This window comes from Ixodes scapularis, unplaced genomic scaffold (assembly GCF_016920785.2).
Source record: "Ixodes scapularis isolate PalLabHiFi unplaced genomic scaffold, ASM1692078v2 PGA_scaffold11__112_contigs__length_91849675, whole genome shotgun sequence".
Classification (NCBI taxonomy): Eukaryota; Metazoa; Arthropoda; class Arachnida; order Ixodida; family Ixodidae; genus Ixodes; species Ixodes scapularis.
In genome coordinates, this window is record NW_024609837.1 from 52,432,117 (window position 1) to 52,451,849 (window position 19,733).

Genomic DNA, 19,733 nt, shown 5'->3' on the forward strand with positions numbered 1-19,733 from the left:
ATCCCGTGTTTCTTAGGCTGACAATGACTATGAACAGCACGCAATAAAATTTGAGACTCAACTGGATTGATCCGAGGAGAAACGAAGGTAATTAAGAAGTTCAGGTGGCAGTGATTAAATCATGTGTGTATTTTCGAGTATACCACCCATGTTATTTATTTTTTTAATGTTTTTACACTCGGCTTAGAAACTAATTAAATGTCGGAATCTAGTCGCTAATTAGGAATAAAATAAGTGTTTGCACTGGCACGTTTGTGTTATTCAATTCAAAATAACTCACTAGCATTTCTACTCGGACACCAGAAAAAAAAGTTCTTGCAGCAACAACACATTTACTTTATTAAAAAACAAAAACAAAAAGAAACGAGAATAGACGTAAGAACCCCGTGCCACCAAAACTCATGCCATCGGCATGCATCATGCTTTTGTGAGACTTATTTTTAGCAGTAATCGGGAACTGGAGTCTCGGCAGTTGTGGTTGTCACCGGTTCTGTAGTGGATGGCTCCTTTGGTCGTATTGACGGAACCTTTGGCGGAACCTGTGTTTGTCTTGGCGCTGCGGTTGTTGTGGTGGTTGGGCTCGGCTTGACCGGTGGTTGTGGTTGTGGTTGGGACGGAGGTCCTGGTGGGGGTGGTGGTGCTGGTGTACTCTCTTCCGGGGCTTTTGTTGTTCCGGGAGTAGGTGCAGGTACTTCTGGCGGGGCTGGCTCTTCAGGACTACTTGGGGGTGCGGGTGGTGAAGCTGAAAGAATTAAACCTTATGAGAATATGAGAATACAGTTTTTTCGAGAAGTGCTTTTTCTGACATGGGCTAAACCGCGGCAATGAAATTAACGGATGCTATTGTTTAACGTAAATTTCGCAAAATGAAATTCCCCTAAAACAATAAAATGTGGTAAAAAAACAGGGGTAGTGGTAATTTGGTTTTAGAGCGCAGCTCTTAGGCGCCCATTTCCGGCTTGAGCGGGGTCGCCGTCGGCGTCGCCGTTGGCGTCGGCGTCGGCATCGGCGTCGCCGTCGGCGTAACCGCGCGGTGCATTATGGGTAAATTTCCCCGCTAAACTTAGCGGAAAAATTTCCCCGCTAAATCTAGCGGAAAAATTTCCCCGCTAAATCTAGCAGAAAAATTTCTTCGTTAAATCTAGCGGAAAAATTTCTCTGAGGGTCACGTGACCCCCCGAGGTCACGTGGGGGGTCACGTAACTTCAGGGGGGTCACGTGACCCCCCCCCCCCCTGTGGACCCCGTACCCCAAGGTCACGTGGCCTCGGGGGGGGGGGGGGGGCCCATGACCCTCCAAGGTCACGCGACCCTTCCCCCAGGTCACGTGACCCCCCCCGGAGAACATGTGACCCTCAGTACCCTTCCCTCCTCCTCCTCCTCAACAGTTGCGCTCTAATTAGGCGTTATAGGGAGTCGTCAACGGCTTTCACTTTTTAGAGCGCAGCTCTTAGGGGCCCGTTCCCGGCTGCGTATTAGCAAACCATATCCCGTACAGTGCCTGGCCACGCCCCCTTCGGCGCGACGCAAAAGCGGCCATTTCATTGGTTTTCAAAATGTCACGTGACATGACGTCACTTCCGCGCCGTTTGAACGCATTTTCGTCTCGTCAAGATGGCGTCCGCCGCTACGCTGGTGGGTGAGACGCGCGTTACGCTGCGCCGCTGTAAACACTTCGTTTCACACGCGTGCCTAGATGGCTCGAATGCTTTCAACCTAGCAATGTGAACTCGTTTTTCGGTAAGATGAACGCCCAGGCCTGCACGCCGAGATGATGCCACCGCATACGCGCCGCTGCCGAAGTCGCCCATACGAGTACGACCACTACGATCGTCGAAGTTCGCCGCTGCACCGTAGCACCAAATGCTAGCAACTAATGCTTTCACTTCGGCGATGTGAACTCGTTTTTCGGTAAGATGAACGCCCAGACTGCATGCCGACATAATGCTACAGCATATGCTGTGGCATTATGTCGTGAGATGCGCAACTCCAACCTACTGCGGTATATTTACTGAAGGTGTCAGTCATTCTGAGGGGCCCGAGTACTTGGATGGTGATATAACGACACCTCCATCGCTTTCCGAATTCGCACTGGAACGCGCGTGGACATCAGGCGCACAGCGCGCCCGTGTCACGATTAGGCGCGCATTCGCGTAACGAGAACATATTCACGTATAAAAAGCATTGCGTCCGCGTCGAGCCGTCCTCCTGCTAGCATTTGGTGCTACGGTGCAGCGGCGAACTCCAAGAATAGTTATGGGTCGTACTCGTAAGGACGACTTCGACAGCGGCGCGTATGCTGTAGCATTATGTCGGCATGCAGTCCTGGGCGTTCATCTTACCGAAAAACAGTTCACATCGCCGAGGTGAAAGCTTTAGTTGCTAGCATTTGGTGCTACGTTGCAGCGGCGAACTTCGACGATCGTAGTGGTCGTACTCGATAGGGGCGACTTCGGCAGCGGCGCGTATGCGGTGGCATCATCTCGGCGTGCAGTCCTGGGCGTTCATCTTACCGAAAAACGAGTTCACATTGCTAAGTCGAAAGCATTCGAGTCATCTAGGCACGCGTGTGAAACGAAATGTTTACAGCGGCGCAGCGTAACGCGCGTCTCACCCACCAGCGTAGCGGCGGACGCCATCTTGACGAGACGAAAACGCGCTCAAATGCGTTCAAACGGCGCGGAAGTGACGTCATGTCACGTGACATCTTGAAAACCATTGAAATGGCCGCTTTTGCGTCGCACCGAAGGGGGCGTGGCCAGGCACTGTACGGGATATGGTTTGCTAATACGCTTCCCGGCTTGAGCGGCGTCGGCGTCGCCATCGCCGTCGGCGTAACCAAGGTCACCCCAAGGTCACGCGACCCCCAAGGTCATCCCAAGGTCACGCGACACCCAAGGTCAGCCTAAGGTCACGTGACCCCCAAGGTGTGACCCCCGAGGTCACGTGACCCCTCTGAAGTCACGTGACACGCCCCCCCCCCCGAGGTCACGTGACCTCCCCGATGACGTCATCGTCACTGATGACGTCACCGGCATCCGCATCGTCATCATCGCTGATGACGTCACCGGCATCCGCATCGTCATCATCCCTGATGACGTCATCAGCGACATCCCTGATGACGTCATCAGCGACGTCCCTGATGACGTCACCGGCATCCGCATCGTCATCATCGCTGATGACGTCATCAGTGACGTCACTGATGACGTCACCGGCATCCGCATCGTCATCATCGCTGATGACGTCATCAGTGACGTCACTGATTACCTCACCGGCATCCGCATCGTCATCGTCATCATCGCTGATGACGTCATCAGTGACGTCACTGATGACGTCACCGGCATCCGCATCGTCATCGTTATCATCGCGAATGACGTCATCAGTGACGTCACTGATGACGTCACCGGCATGCGCATCGTCGTTGATGACGTCATCGGAGTCCGCATCTTCATCGTCACTGATGATGTCATCAGTGACGTCACTGGTGACATCATCGGCATCGTCACGTGACCCCCAAGGTCACGTGACCCCCCTCCAGGTCACTTCACCCCCCCAGTACCCTTCCCTCCTCCTCCTCCTCAAGAGCTGCGCTCTAATTCGGTGTTACAGGGAGTTGTAAACGGCTTTCACTTTTTTTCATTGTGGTATTACTAATCGAAATAGCCACAGTCTATGACAACCTAAACAAAAAATGCGTAGCTTGGCTTATTATGTACACGCCTCTTTCTTGGTGATTCTTGGCGCCTCTTTTTTTTTTTGTGGGGACGTATTGGCGAAGACATGTTTGTTTGGCGCCCTCATAGGGTACATGTCCCTTTACGTCACGACGAAGATTATTGTAACCGAGCGACAAGTTTGATGGTGCGTACAAAGCGTGGTGGAAGCCTGGCCGTCACGTTCATAAATAAACACACTCAAATTTGATAGTCTGACTTTCCTCTTACTTGCGTCGACGGGAGTAGAAATAATTCTACTCAGGACGTCATAGTGCGCGTTTGACCAATCGTGAAAGGCCGATCACAGCGACGCGTTTGGTCACGCACGTCGCCAATAGAAACATTTTTTTTTGTGTGGGGGGTGGGGGGGAGGTTGGAAACTACCTTGCTCGATCCCCCCCCCCCCCCCCTTCCATCTTGGCGACCCCATGTCCTAGTGTGGGGATTGTTGTCACCCAATTTACTGAGTTTTTTGTAGTTTTAATTTCGGGGTGCTATTTAAAGCGGCCTCCTAGATCTGTGGTGGCCGCGCCTTTTGTGTCGAAGACTACAGAGGATGACGACTTGCGTCTTCAAATACGCTTCCACAGTTTGTGCGAAGTGTTTGGACAAATACATTAAATCAAATACCTCTCCTTCAAAAACGGAGTAACACACCAACGCTTTAGCATGCAGGGTAGCGAAATTTGCAAAAAAGATTGGGACATATTAAGCTAAAATGTGCATCCAGTCAAACAAAAAATAAATATTATATGTGCCACCAATCATTTTAGAGTGCCAGTATAAGATTGTCAAGTTTTTTGTATTTTGTGAAAAAACAGATGTCTACTCACGAGCTTCGGGAGGATAGATGCCAGGCTCATCTAGATCCAAAGATCCGTTGCACTTCCTGCATCCATTGGTGTACAAACATAAAAAAACATATATTACACCAAACTTACAAATGACGAGCGAGACTAGGTACAGTGAACCATAGGCCTCAGGACAGAACAACTCACGTTCGGTCATAAACGCCATAGCTATACATATACAAACTTCTAGAAACTAGACAGGAAGAAAGCCGTAAACATGCACGCAATTGTTCGCACATGTGTTTGCGGCCAGGTAATTGTATGCCAGCATTATCAAACGCCCAGCTATAGTCACTGACATCTGGGCAAAGCAAGGTGCGGCTTATTAAGTTTATACTTTTTCTCTCCTCAATATTGTTTTGGTGTTCTGATCGGCAAATGGCACACTCTTATCGGTTGCGGAGTGGTAGTAGCACTCTTTTATAGCAACAATAGATCGGACGCTTGAACAGATTCTTAGTGATTTTAACGGTTTTAAAGTTTTTATATACGTAGATGATTTTTTATTGTTCTTAATGAACGATCGGCTTTAACGTACCTTGAGGAGGTGAATTCAGTGTTGGAGGCTTTCAGACACCATGAGAAAAAATACGAAAACCTACAGTTTTTGCATTCGAGGTTTTAGGTCCTGAAACGACACACTTGTTGGATGCATTCCCCGCAAACCAAAATGAATGCTCGACCTATGATTCCGGTCCGTGCATTCTAAGGTAGTAAAAAGAGGAATCGCCACGCTCTGCCTAGAGTCAGCCTTCGAAAAGCCGTGTGCACACCGGATGCAGACAAGTTTTAAGAACGAAGTGACCAGACTATTGTCAGCAGGCTACCCTGAAACGATCGTGAAGATTGTGGTAGAAGGCACCCTTGAAAAAGTTAGAGGACATACGAGTACGGGAAAGAAGCAAACAGCACTGAAGACAAATGGGGCCTGACGTGGTACCTTATGTGCACGAAATGCCGCACAATAGAGATTTTTAGGGAACCGTCTTTGTACGTCCGATATGGTACGATGGGCCCTCCGGTACGAACTGCCCATATGCCAGTCTTCTGTGGCAGCGCATGCGCAGTTCGTACCGGAGGACCCATCGTACCGTATCGGATATGCAAAGACGGTTCCCTAAAACTCTCTATTCTCAAGGAGGTGGCGAAACGCTTCGGTGTTGGATTAACCTCAGACTGGGGTAGAGAAAAAACATCGAAACGTAGAAGAGGCAGAAAATAAGCAGGACGGCGTTAAATAGGCAGGACGAGGACGCTTCTGAGACGTCGTGCTGTTTATATTTGTCTCTTCTACGTTTGAATGTTTCTTCTCTACCCCAGTCTCAGCTTAATCCGACATGCTTAATATTCACCAGCTCGTCTGCACCTATACGATATTTTCTTCCTTTCGGAGTACCGCTCGTTTTTTTCAGCTCCGAGCAGACTCGGCCAACTCTGCTTTCTCATTACCGGTGGCGGGGGTATAAGGCGAGGTTGCACTAGAACGCATGTCAGACCGTATGTTCAATGCGTCAAGGGGGTTGCACATGAAGTCCCTCTTACGTGGGGAAAGTCCTACGTAGGACAAACGGAAATACATGCTTATGGCCGACTAAGGGAGCACGCGCCACATATAAAGAAGAATGATGGGGTACATTTGCTTGAACACTGCAGGAAAAGTAAGTGTGAGCCTCGCCTTTCTCAAAGAAATATTCTGGGATTCAGACAAAGATTCAAGGCTATTGAGTTAGTTAATAAAAAAAAGCTGGCTATGTTTCGGTTTCTGTTGAGTAAAATACTTGCTGATAATAATTTTATTAATCGAGACTTTTAGTAGACCCTACGCTAAAGCATAGCGTTGCTAACGGGAACTCGTGCCATCACAGGATTTAACACGCACCCGCTGTGCTCGCAATATGGTCTATTTAAACTCTCTAAGGTTACAATGTTCACACTCCGCGCATACAATAAATTTAAGTAATAAAAATGTGTCGGTTCTAGACTTAATAAATTGAGCGTATTGGTGAATCAGTACACATTTTAATATCAAATTAATGCTAAAGATAGAGAAATGCAAAATCATTACAGAGCGTTACTTTTGTCGCTCGTCCTTTACTTTTGTTCATGTATGTTTTTGTAGACATTTGGTATATCAATATTTTCCGTCATTTCACCTTTCCAATCTAGCTGCAGCTAGATTAATATCACAATTTATAGCTGATTCATTACGTGCATCATAAAGGATAAAGGCATGTATGTTTATATCTTTACACTGTAATTGTATTAAGCGATGAACATCTCTCAAAATATTTTGTTTGGTCTTCATGTAAGTATACGAAGTTTGTAGCGCTCATGATATTGCAATCATATGTTTAAATTATCAACTTCCGTCATGCCATTGGAATACGCACCTTAAGTATTTCTTCATTTCTTTGTCATAACCATTTATGCGGAAGTGCAAGTTTGGTACTTCTTTCGGGTTAGCGCTGAAAGATAGCAGCAGGTAAACTTTTAGTACATTCGGTGGTGTGTTTATTACTTAATGCCGCATAATATTCAGAATCAAAATCTCATGACAGAGTGATGTTAATACGTAACTTCAACTATGAATGATAAGGGAAACACAGGTTCTTAGCAAAAATATTTCATTTTTTTCCTACTAAACTACGGTCACAAGGAGGCCATATCCAGTACACGAAAATCATTTTTTATTTTATTACTGTTCTTACTTTTAGCTACAAATTTTGTTTTAGTCCCCTTAATATGATGATCGATATGAACGCTTTGAAGGATTGCTTCATTGTAACCTACAGACAATTAATACTCTGCTTTTAATAAATTTTGTTTTGCACTGCGTACAAATACCTGCGCGAGGGGGCCATGTCCGAAGAAAAAACAACACCAAGAATCGTACATGGATCGAATTTTGGAGGAAGGATGAGAGAATAGGAACCGATATTCTGGAAAGCATAAGAAATAATTAAGGGAAATTTGCACCTTCGCATCTTAACGTCAGAGTATGAGCAGCTTTGTTTAATTATGGTGGGGGTCATTTGGAAAAAGTACCACGAGCCCGTCGTCCAGTTGAATCCACCGCTGAAGAAATGTGCCGCAAAGTTAAAGACATCAATATGAATAATAGGCGTTTGATGGTTCTTGAGCTTGCTACAGAACTGGATATTAGCAGACTACCTTGCACAACAGTTTAGGTATGTCAAAAATCTATCGACGCTAAGTATCAAAAGTGCTAACTGAAGAAATAATATAGAAATCGAGTGGATTGTTGACATAAAATCTTGGCAGTTGAAAATGACGATGCACACTTATTTTACGAAGGTTTGTCAACGGCAGATGAAAAAAAAATGTATTACTGGATAATTGGGATTGAGTAGGTAAGCTTGGCATGGTAGAGTACAATTCTTTGCAGCCCTGAACATTCAGGAAAACACCTGCAGGAAAAGAACATGTAAAGACAAAAAATGACTGTAGGACTAAGATGGTGTATTTCTAAGTGGTTACGTTGCATCTCGAATCCTAATAATAGGTGGGTGCGGTTTACATCGAGTCGAAAGTTTCTGCGGCTTCATTACAGCGCCCCAGCATAACGTCCCCTCTTGCACAGGTGACTGTATGAGAATGTGACTTTGAAGTAGACCATCTTCGGGTCTATTCTCCAGAACTTTCCCTTGGTAACTCTTCCCCCTTCCTTCATTTGGATAGCACCCAAGAGAACACCGGTTGCACAAAAATTATGAGCTAAAGAAAGCAACTGAACACTTGGGTGTGACAAAAACTTCTTCGCTTGGAAGAAACTGAGAGCTTGCTAAGCTTGCTGAAAGCTTGCTGCTCGTCGTGACAGTGAATCTGGCCCTTTAGCTGCTAAGCCCATTGCGTGGGTACGGACTGCTTGTGAAGTCTATGGAACTTTTTCATGTGAAGACTACACCAGACGCGGGTGGATTCACACTTCGGCCGGTTGAATAAAATTATTCATAAAGGCCTTCTTGGGCCGGACATGTCAGCGTCATTCGCAGACGGAAATAGCTCAAGACAACATCGTACGTCGACTACTCAAAGAGCGGGAAAAGTTGATCGTCTGCTACGAACCGAACACCGGGGCGTAGTGAGGTGGCATGCAAGCTGGAAATCTAATCGTCTGCTATTTTACGTAAAAAGTCATTGATAACCGGTGCTTTATTTGCAAATAGCAAGCTGTTCTGCTGCCATACACAAGCTTCCATTGACCGATGAATGAAGGAGTACTACTCACTAGAAAGTTTTACATACTTAAGAGTGCACATCAACTTGTCCTAGTTCTAACACTCTAAGTGCGGTGCAGCAATACTTCTTATATGCTGGTGAACTATTGAAAAATGTAATTTTGGTAATATTAGCACCATTCTGGCAGTTTTTGGCAAGCAGCAAGTTTACAGGCAACAAGTGCTTCACGTTGGTCTTACAGGCACAGCAACAAAAAATACAGACTCAATAGATTACAAATAAAAGAAGTATCATGGTCCTAGTGCCTTCTGAACCAGTTTATATGCTCGAGAGTTCAAAAATACTCATTCGCAGGTGGCCGAGACTCCGCCATTACGAAGGTTGCACGTATGTTGCTTTCTTCTCGTAAATATTTCACGCATTGACTACTCTTAGGCCAAGGACTGTGTCTTCAAGGAAAAGGTATTGGGACAGACCGTACTTATTTGAGATAGTCGCTAAAACAACCTTGGCTAAAGCGAACGTCAGTAAAGAAAACACCTTTAGAAAAGGTTGTTTGCTTCACTTTGGCGTTGAACACTTTTTTATACACTTTTAAACTCTTCAAACACGACAATTTTTTATTAGAACAACCCACATTTTGCAAATTAAAAAGGTTTATTAAATTGAAACACGTGTGAAAAAAGGGTGTATCTATGGGTGTAAGTCCGTTGAACAACGTTTTTACATCTTGAATGGTGTAAATTGTTTAAGTGTGTAAGGACAAGTGCTTTAGAGGCAACGAGGCATTCGCTTTATGTATGTTGGTTGTGGCATTCTCCCAAAACTATTTTCAGATTGCAAACTATCGAACGAGTCAAGCATGTCTTATTGGTTGAAATCCCGCAAGCTATGGCGCCACGTCCATTCAGAGGCCGAAAATGGTCTCGCCCTCACGTTAAGCGAAATTGAAGCCCTGCGAGCGTTATGTCGTGCCCCAGCGACACAAAAAGTTTGTCCAAAAATCAACACCAAGCATATATTATACTTTTGTTGAGTGCGTTCGAAATAAAGTTAAATGCTAGAAAGAATAAAACATGAAGGACGAACAAAGCAACACATTTTTCGTTTCGTTTCGACTTGCAATCGTAATCGTAATCGCAATCTTTATTGGCTGAGGAGAGCCGTGGCACCGCGGAAAGGCTACAGCCCGTACCATAGAGGCCCGCGGTGCCACGTCTAGTGATGATAATTATGAGATGATATATACAAGGGGAGAGACGACGCGGTCTTCTCAATATCGCAAGCACCGTTGTTTGAAGGTTCGGGGTTTGGAAAGACACTTCTACCAGCTGTCCCTCCTTCAAGTTTTGTTCTTTTTAGTATTAAAAATATAGTATTATTGTCCTTATAGTATTTCATGTTATCAGATGTAATTCAACAAGGCAAACTGATTAGTGCTTCATTTTTCAATATTGTTTTTTTTTTTTTTAACGGGGAAGTTATGGCAAATTGATGAGAGTCTGATTCGCTTAGACGTACTTCATTGGAAACGGGTAGGCAAACAGTAAGCATTTTTAACATAACGTACGCTACTTTTAGGGCACGTTATCGCTAAATTTAACGCGAAGTCTGCTATGCAAGAAAATTTCAGAATAGCGTTTTTCCGCTGCAATCCTAAACCCAAGCATATGGCGCGCTCAACGACACTAAGATGCAGTAACGACTTTTAGGGCGAACTATGGTTGGTTATTCGTGCTTGTGAGATTTGCCAGCTGAACGAAGGAAGAAATATACAAGATAGAGAGAGACAAGGAACATACACATGCATGTACTCCGCTGGACTAACAATCATTTACTGAATAACATATTTTCCTTCGTCGACTTTCATTCACTGAATAGTTTATCTTCCTTCGTTAACTTTCATTATTGCCTCGATGGAAAAGGTCTCCCTCGTCTTCATCACTGCAGCTTTAAAATCTTGCATCCTCAGAGGTAACGTCCTCTGAAGTGATGAAGACGAGGGAGAACTATTCCATTTAGGCGATAATGAAAGTCGACGAAGGAAAAGAAATTATTCAGTAAATGAAAGTGGACGAGGGAAAATATGTTATTCAGTAAATGGTTGTCAGTCCACCGGAGTGCATATGTATGTTCCTTGTCGCTCTCTATCTTGCTTATTTATTCCTTTGTTTACTTGGTAAATCTCACAAGGTCGTGAAAGTTGCGAATACGGTAATTGACAAAGCGGCGAATGAAAAAACAAAAACAGATTAAACAAACAAACTCTGGTGATGCGGCATCGACTGGAAAGAGGCTGAAGCCCTGATTAAACGTTTAAGGATGATATGCTGATATTGTTTGAATATGAAGAATAAATTAACCAAGTAGGGCGCGATTTTGGACAGCTTCGAGAGCGTTGATTAGATATATTTGGTGTGGGCTCCAGATTGCAAACGCATATTCTTGCTTTGATCGGATAAGCGATGTTGATAGTCACTAATCTCTCAACCGGCTGGCACCCGGCTCCTGTGATTTCTCAAACCGCTGGCATGTCGCGCGCGCGTAGCTCGAGACCGCACGTTCCTGTGGCTTTTATGGCTCTTTCCAACACTATACATGACCTTCCACTGTTTAAGCTTGCTAAGAATGACGCAGCCCATCTGTGTCACATGTGTGTAACAATGACTTTATGAATTTCCTCCTACAGTGTGATAAGGGATGTTTTCTCCTGAATACCGAAAGCTCGGGACTCGTGAAACTGGCAAAGGCGGAACAAGCAAGAGCTTAGATACTAGTAAGGACGATGGTTGTGGAGCACACTATGAACCCAAGTAGGGCGTGGCAATATATTAGTTTTTTTTTTAATTTCTTAAATACAAAACATCTTATTAAAAGCCAATTTAGAACCGCTTGGAAAGAATTATATTTGTTCGCATCACAAGCAGATGCGTTGACAACGTATCTAAGAATAGTAGTGCACCGTTATTGTGTTTTTTCAATATTTATCAACAACATCAATTTAAAAAAGTCGTACCTTATTTTAAAAAAAATAATTCAATTTGTTCGGATTTTTAAATTTTTTCAGGCGCATTTTTCAGGAGAAGTGAGCAGCACTAAACATAATATGAAAAGGATAATTTAGCATATACTTGCCTCTTCTTGATCATGTCGGCCAACATAGTGCCGGCGTATCCCTCCTTGCCGGGAGAGTATGCTAGCAACACAGATACGCCTTTCTCACACAGCGTCTGCTGCGTGTAATATCCTGGAATGGGGCACCTCAAGTCAGAGTCAAAGCCGTGTTTAATTTATCACAAAGGCTCTAGTTGTACGTGCGAAATACTTTGTGAATGTTTGCTACTTGTGTTACACTAATTATACTAAGGTCCTTTGACTCCTTTTTTTGTGCGAATGTTTATGCAGAGCGTTTTTTAGGCTTTACATATTTGATGAAATAGATCGTGAATGCTTGATTAACACTGTTTGTGCAAGTAAGTTATTCGGACAGGGGGACATATTATAGGACGCTAATCGTCACGAGAATGTCAAATAACTTTTAATTAAAACATGTGATTATATTAAAAATGCATTGTCAATTGTTGGGCGATTGTGTGGCATACGTGAAACAATGTAGCATCACGTGAGATCAGGCCACGTGACGTTCATTTTCCCGCTTAATTTAGCGGGGAAATGGAGGTCGCGTAATTTGATGTCACGTGTCCTACAGACCAAATCATGTTTTCCGCTAAATTTAGCTGAGAAACAGAATTGGTGTGCAGGTCTGTGACGTCCCGTAACGCAACCCTGCGCGCGTTGCATTATGGGACGTCAAACCTTTACGTGTATAGACCTAGATCAGTAAATTACGGGTAGTCCTTGAGCGCGTGGGAACCGCGGTATCTGGTACTCTAAATTTAGCGGTTGTGCAACAGGTTCAAGGCTGGCAGTACAAAAACGAGAATAAGAAACGCAAAACCTGCTCGGGGTGCGTTCCCACGCCTTCAGGTTTGTGCCTGTTACCCCAGTGGTAAATTTCGCGCACCACCGCACAATCCCACGCCCTCCGATAGTTCCTGAAATTTTCCGATTTTCAGCTTTTTGATGACATTTAGAAAGTTTTATTTTGAGCCGTGTGTTTATCTTAACTAAGTAAAACACAATTTAACACATTTCGGTTAATTAGTCGACCCAGCCTGCAGATTAGCTCCCTATATTATGTCTCCCTGGATACACAATTCACCTGCACAGTCTACATCAGCGTAGTTTTCACGGCTTTACTAAAATAGTCTGTAAAACCCCAAAACACTGTATATTTAGGCACAAAGCTAATATTCGCGTTGCTTTGCTTAATGTGCCGCTATTTTAACTAATTCGCACGTCCTGGCTTCAGTTTGCTCCTGTAAAGCAGACTTGGGCGGGACGGGTGTTGTGTATCTGACCCCTTTGTCGTGTGGCAGAGTGTACATAGGTGAGACGGGGAGGTGTGTCAATGTTAGGGCCAGGGAGCATTCCCTTTCCCTTCGGTCTACACCGTCGGGACACCTTGGAGTTCACTGCGATAGCTGTTTTTAGACCGCAGCTCTTAGGGGCCCGTTTCCGGCTTGAGCGGCGTCGGCGTAACTGCGAGGTCACGTGACCCCCGCCCCCCCCCCCCCCGAGGTCACCTGACCCGTCCCTCCCGAGGTCACGTGACCCCCCCCCCCCCCGAAGTCACATGACCCCTCCCCGAGGTCACGTTACCCCCCTCCTCCCCCCCCCCCGAGGTCAGGTGACCCCCCCGTAGGAAATTGAAGAATGAGGGGAGGAGGAGGAGAAGGACGAGGAGGAGGAGTAACCCTCTTCTCAGCACCCTTACCTCCTCCTCCTCAAGAGCTGCGCTCTAATTCGGCGTTACAGGGTGTTGTAAATGGCTTTAACTTCTTTTTCTTGTGAATAACAGGCCAAAAACCCGATTCAAAAGGGAGCTTTCGTAGATCGCTTCTTTAGCTCCGAATGTCGTAGCGGAGGTAGAGTCTGCTACTGAGCATGCTCACCGCTAGCTTTGTCTGCACAATACCAGGGATCATTTCCGGAGGCCGTAAGCTAGAGGAATGGCGGGTGTAATTGCAGCTTTCGGTGCCTTGTCAGCTTACAGGTGAACGGAGTGCACCTACACTCTTTCTCTTGTAAACAATATTTTATTTTTATAAGGACTACAATAATACGGGCTTATGAGAAATGAAAAGTAGTGTTGCAGAAGATTTTTGAAAATATCAAAATTGTTTCTATTGTTTTCTGGATAAGTGAGCGGGAAAAAGTAACGTGAAAGTGATTTGTAACGAGTAAAGCAATCCGTTACTTTTCAGCGAAAGTATTTTGTAACGGTAATCCATTACATTTGAGGCTCGGTAATTTGTATATGTAATAAACTGCAGTAAAGTTGACATTTGGGCTAGTTGGTAGCCTGACATATTAAGGTATTTAGCGCGCAAAGTAGAAAGAAGAAAGACAAGACAGGACAAGACAAGCGCTCTTTTCTGTCTTGTCCTTCTTCTTTCTACTTTGTGCGCCAAATGCCTTAGTACATGTAATCCATTACATTTTTCAAGTAACAACACAAAGTCTGCTGTAAAGTTTCTAGAAGGCTAACTGCATTTCGTACAGCAGACATTTCAATCAAAATGCAATTAAAAAAATGCACGTGCCAATATCAGACGCTTCTACAATACCTATATTTTTGCGCTTCTTTGTGAACGTCTATTGTATTGCTTTGAGGTCTTAACATATCCCTAACAAAATATACGTAACAATTTTATCAATAAATTGCAATGATTCAAAACAGAGTGGTTGCGTAAATATTTAACTTCATAGATTTTCACGTTTTTAAAAAGTGTTCTCTATACTTTCGATGTAGTAGAATATATAATTGGGTTTAGTAAAAAGAAGTTGTGTTCAATCAAGGAATTGAACTTGGGTTCTTATAATTTGAATATTCAAATCTTCGTTTTATTTCTTTTTTTCGTTTATTTAACGAGGGAGCATCATATCAGAAACTGCACATGTGGGACCAAAGTGTAGAATCCAGACATCGTTTAATATTTCAGTGTGAGCATTTCCTGCACCATAAATATTTGGGTGTCACTATTCGAAGTAATTAGTTAGTGAAACATATTGTCACAAATCTTTGAAATATTTTATATAAACTCTCAATTTACCTTGTCTTAGAATATTGTAATAAAGATAAACTCACCATGAGCCTTTGTTACCATGTCTCCATCGGAGATTGTATAGCTGCAAAAGAGTGAATGTGATGTCTACGTGTATAATAAACGTAAAGAATCTACATTGACTTTCTCTTACTTTGTTAGCAAGCAAATGACGTCCGGATGTTTCATATCCTTAAAATATTTAGTTAGTGTATCAATTGCTCCATCCAGGTAAATAAAGTGTGTATTCTTATTGGACGTCATCAACAACATGAGGTCAGCCACCTCGTCCTAAAAAGTTGATAGAAAGACATGTGTTAGTTGTTTGCATACCTGGTTAAAGCATTTAGATTTACACAACTGGACAAGGCTAAACGCGGTCAAAATGTGTGCGAGGTGGTGCGTATTAGTTATGATTTTTAAATCCAGAGACTATAAAGGAACTTCAAGATTAATTAGAAGAAAAAAAACTAATGGTGGCAGACAGCCTCTCAAACTCAGCTAATAAAATTTATTTCATACAACGCGAGGCATCTTAGCCAGAGGGTCTAATTATTGTATTTATTTATGTTAAGCCTTCAATGTTCGATATGTTCTGGCCTGTACAGGCAATAGCTAGAATGGTGAATGAAGATGACAAAGCTGCCTTTATTGGTGGAACTTTAGGAAGAATGGAGAGGCTTATGAGAGATAAGTTTCCAAAGAAAAACAAGATTTCAGTGATATAAGCAGGATCGAAGAGGAATTGCAAGTCCGCTAGTTAAGGCTGTTTAAAACTGACAAATTGGGAGTATTTGGGATTTTACCGACATATGAGTTTCAGAAGAAAGCATACAACCCGTTAGTGTCGATCTTTAATAGATTGGAGGGAAATTTATCTAAGTCAAGGAAAAGTATATGCGTGGTTTTTAAAGAGGAAGATAAGGACGAAGTGGTAAAAAAGCCAAGATGGGAAAAGGATGTCATAAAATGAATTTACAAAAAATAAAAAAAGGTTTACCGCTATATTTACGGCGCGAACTGAATTTGTAGTTTGGCGCCCGCGGGAGCCGCCAGTAGTCACCTGGTAGATCTGCGCGCCGCCGCGCTACGCTGCCGCCACCTCACGGTTCAGCTCCGTCACTGAAGTCCCCAGGCCTACAGTTGACTAGAATATATGGGTAGTGGAGAAGCGTCGGCGGGTGCCCCATCGGCCGCGTAAAGCCAAAAGTGTTGACGACCGCGAGTTGCTCTGCTGTCGAAATCCGGAGGATCCGAAGGACATGACATACGGCGTCGCGTACGTTCCCGGGCGGTTTCGGGGATGCGTTTTCGCGAGTGGTTTTCATGAATGTGAAGTGTTCGACATTGTGATTATTCAGAGGTTCGATGCCTATCGCTAAGCAATGGAAACGAAGAGAAGGAAGGCCGATGCCCACTGCTACGCGCCAGGCTGCAAGACTGGGTGCCACGAAGCACACTGTCGCTTTTCGGCGTGCCGAAATACGATGCTCGACGCAAGAAGTGGCAAATAAATCTGTACCGTAAGGACAAGCTCCTATCAGAACCATCAGCGGAGGGTGAGAGGCATTTCGAGACGCAATTTATTTTGCGTGAATATGTGCACGTAATCGCTGATCAGGAAGCCAGGATTCCTCGAGTTAAACCCTCGAGGCTTATCATGAGCAACTTCACCCAGGCGTGTTGCTCATGTTCACCAATCGTTAATTTCAGCAACATGAGCAACTTCACCCAGGCGAAGTAGCTTGTATTCACCAATGGTGACGCAAATGGAGTTTTCGCTCGCCTTTACTTTCTTGAAAAGGAAGGCAAAGCGACTGTAGCTTTTCGACATAAATATTTTTCACAATGACACGTTCTTTAAAGGGGCGGTGCAACGATATTCAATTGGAATGTTTTTCACTTTACTCGAGCTTACTGGCAGTAGTGGGACTCAAGGATTCTCGCACGCAACGCCACTGACCAAGAAACGCCTTTGTTGCGCTGTAATTTCGAGGGCAAAGCCGAGTGTTTTCATTCAATCTCTCCTTCGCAAAACCTGATGACGTAGCTCGGCGGTAGCAGTACCGCCCAGTGACGATATTTGAATGCGGCTCATAGATTGGACCCGAGCATAGCGTGGACACTCGATTTGTTCTCGTGATAATCGATAGCTCGAAAAGCATTCGGGTAGTGTCCTGTGTCTAATCGCTGCAATGACGACAACAGCCGAACCATAACAATGTCTAGAGCTCAGCGCGTGTCCTGTGCTTTGCCAACCCCAGCGCGTGGCTATGATCAACATTGGCGCCATATAATCGGCTCCCGATCACGTGGCCGCTTGTTCTGGCTGCGAGTTGAGGGGGTGAACTCTGCTCGTTTTTCTTTATTTTTTTTCTGCGAGTTCGATTGCGTGCGGTGAAGAACGAACGGGTATTTCACAGGTCATTAACGTCAGGGATCCGTTCCAAGCTGTATTTGCGCAAAATACAAAAAATCGTTGCATCAAAGCTGAGCGATACACGCATTTCTCATTGCATATAACTGAAAAGAAGAGCAGAATAATAATAATGACATTTATTAGCGAAAAGACTAAGCATTTTGGGTGCCTTGCAAGTCTAGGCAGGTAGGCCGTCCCCCGGCCTCGCGACGGCGTGAGCGTAAACGCCGTTAGTTTCCCGCTAAATTGGGCGGGAAAATGGATTTCGCCTGACCTGACGTCATGGGTTCCCCACTAAATTTAGACGAAAAAATTACGTCACGTACTATCGGGAACAATATGAGCGTGAACGCGCCTCCGCGGCGACAAGCGGATGCGCGTTCAGGCTCATATTAGGGAGTTTTAGTAGACCGTATTTCCCGCTCCGCTAGCCCTCCGCTACGAAGAAACCGCCACTGCGCCTGTGCGCCGATGGCCTTGGCTGTAGAGTTCCGGGTAGCGGAGGGGCTTAGCGGAGCGGGAAACACGGTCTACTAAAACTCGCTATTGTTTCCGATAGTACCTATGCACCAATTCAGTTTCGCCGCTGAGTTTGGCGGGAAAACACACCACGACCTTGTGGGGATTCCTGTGATTTCCTTTATCCGGTAAAGGCCACTGGTCAGAATGCCCGGCCTCTGCCGTGAGCTTCGACCTGTTTTGTGAAGTGTAGGAGAGTCCGACATCTTGGGGGGCAATCCCCTCACTCTTTCCCGGGGGGGGGACCTCCTACGCTTCCCCAGCTCGGATGCGGCTCACGACCAACGGACGAGGAGATTTCGTCTCATCTTTTCCCGCTTTCGAGAACGGGACTTGTCAGATGGCCGCGAAAGCGATATGCCGTGTTATTCGCGGCTTCTCCATTTCTTTCTCGCCCTCTGGCTCTCCGGAGCACCGTGTCTGGAAGGTAAGGAGATTTTCTTACCTTGCCGGCGCGGGAGGCATTTCGGATGGGGGCATTGTAATCGTTTTAGGTGAGTGTTTTAGTAAATGCTCTTGAACTCTGTCCTTACTCTGGTACTTGTGTCTTCTTTCCCAGCTATATTCGAGAGAGTGAAACAAAGCAGCGATCGCTTTCACCGACGGAGGCATTTTGTCGAACCGACCCGCGGTAATGTAGCCCTAAACGTCGTCTAGATTGCCGCGGAGATGTGGAAACCAGGCCACTAGGTTTGGCGTGTATAACCCTTTGGTGACTCCATCGGTACCACTTGTTAAAGGGGCACTGACATCCCAAAGGTCGTATTTATTTTTATTGTCTAAAACGATGCAAGTTGCAGTCATAGACACGCAAAAAAAACCGCATCGCGAAAAAAAAATTTTCCCGCGCGCGCGCGCGCCTTTTTATTTTTGGCGTTTGATTTTCCCGCCTCTCGCCTCCTCGCTTCTTTTGATCGGTGACGTCAAGAATCATGAAATTTAGAAGCTTTCTAGGCGACATCTCTATAACATTTAAATACGGCAATCCTAAAACATGTTTTTTAACGCAATGCGGACGCAGTACGGCCCTTCTTTTTGAAATACCAAAAATCGGGAGTTCGTTGTGGTGCCGTCTCCTGGATTTGTATCCTCCAACGGAAAACAGGCGACACCGCTGAAAACCGGTCCGCCGGAACGCCACCGCTCGCTCCTTTCCTCCTCGCTTTGGGTCGCCATGGCAACAGCAGGGAGTGGTGAAAGAAAGTCGACTCTCAGGTCTCCCCAATTTTTGACGTCAAGGCACCGGCGCCGATCGCGCGGGAACTTCGAATTCGGCATTTGGAAATTGTTTTTTTACTTCACGAATACTGAATTCCCAAATTTCAAATTTTGAGGGTAATGTCCCGGCATCGTTTTCAATCGTTTCGGATAATAAAAAAAAATATATGATTTTGATGTGTCAGTGCCCTTTTAAGTATGTAGAAATCCTGCGTATTAATTAAGGTGACTTTTGTTACAAAAGTTGCTCTTGCCAAAATTGCGTCGACATTGCTGTTCTTTTTTTTTTTTTTTTTTGACTTTCTATGTTGGGTTTGGCGTTTTGGAGGGAGCATTAGCGGGGGCGTCGCGTCCGAGGTGGGAGAGTTTCCCCCGCGGTCGTTAAGAAACGTCTCGGGTTTCGAAAGGTGGTGTGGGAATGCTTGGAGCTGCTTGCGGCTTTTAACCGAGTGTGCCTGTATGTAGAGGGTTTCGCCGCTTAGTATCAAATTGACGCTTTTTGCTCGACACTATAAGTTAGCTGTTGGCGCCAGCCAGACTGAAAAATATGCAGGGGACGACTCTAGAAGGAATTTGGATTTGGCGGTTGGAGCGCCAGGCGGACAGCTCGCCGACCATTGGGCAACAGTGTACCACGTTGGAGT

General features: G+C 45.1%; 1 pseudogene; it reads right to left on the reverse strand.

The window, feature by feature from the left end:
* Positions 1–381: 381 nt before the first annotated feature.
* LOC115333155 overlaps positions 382–19,733 on the reverse strand; it is a 39,913-nt pseudogene continuing 20,561 nt past the window's right edge.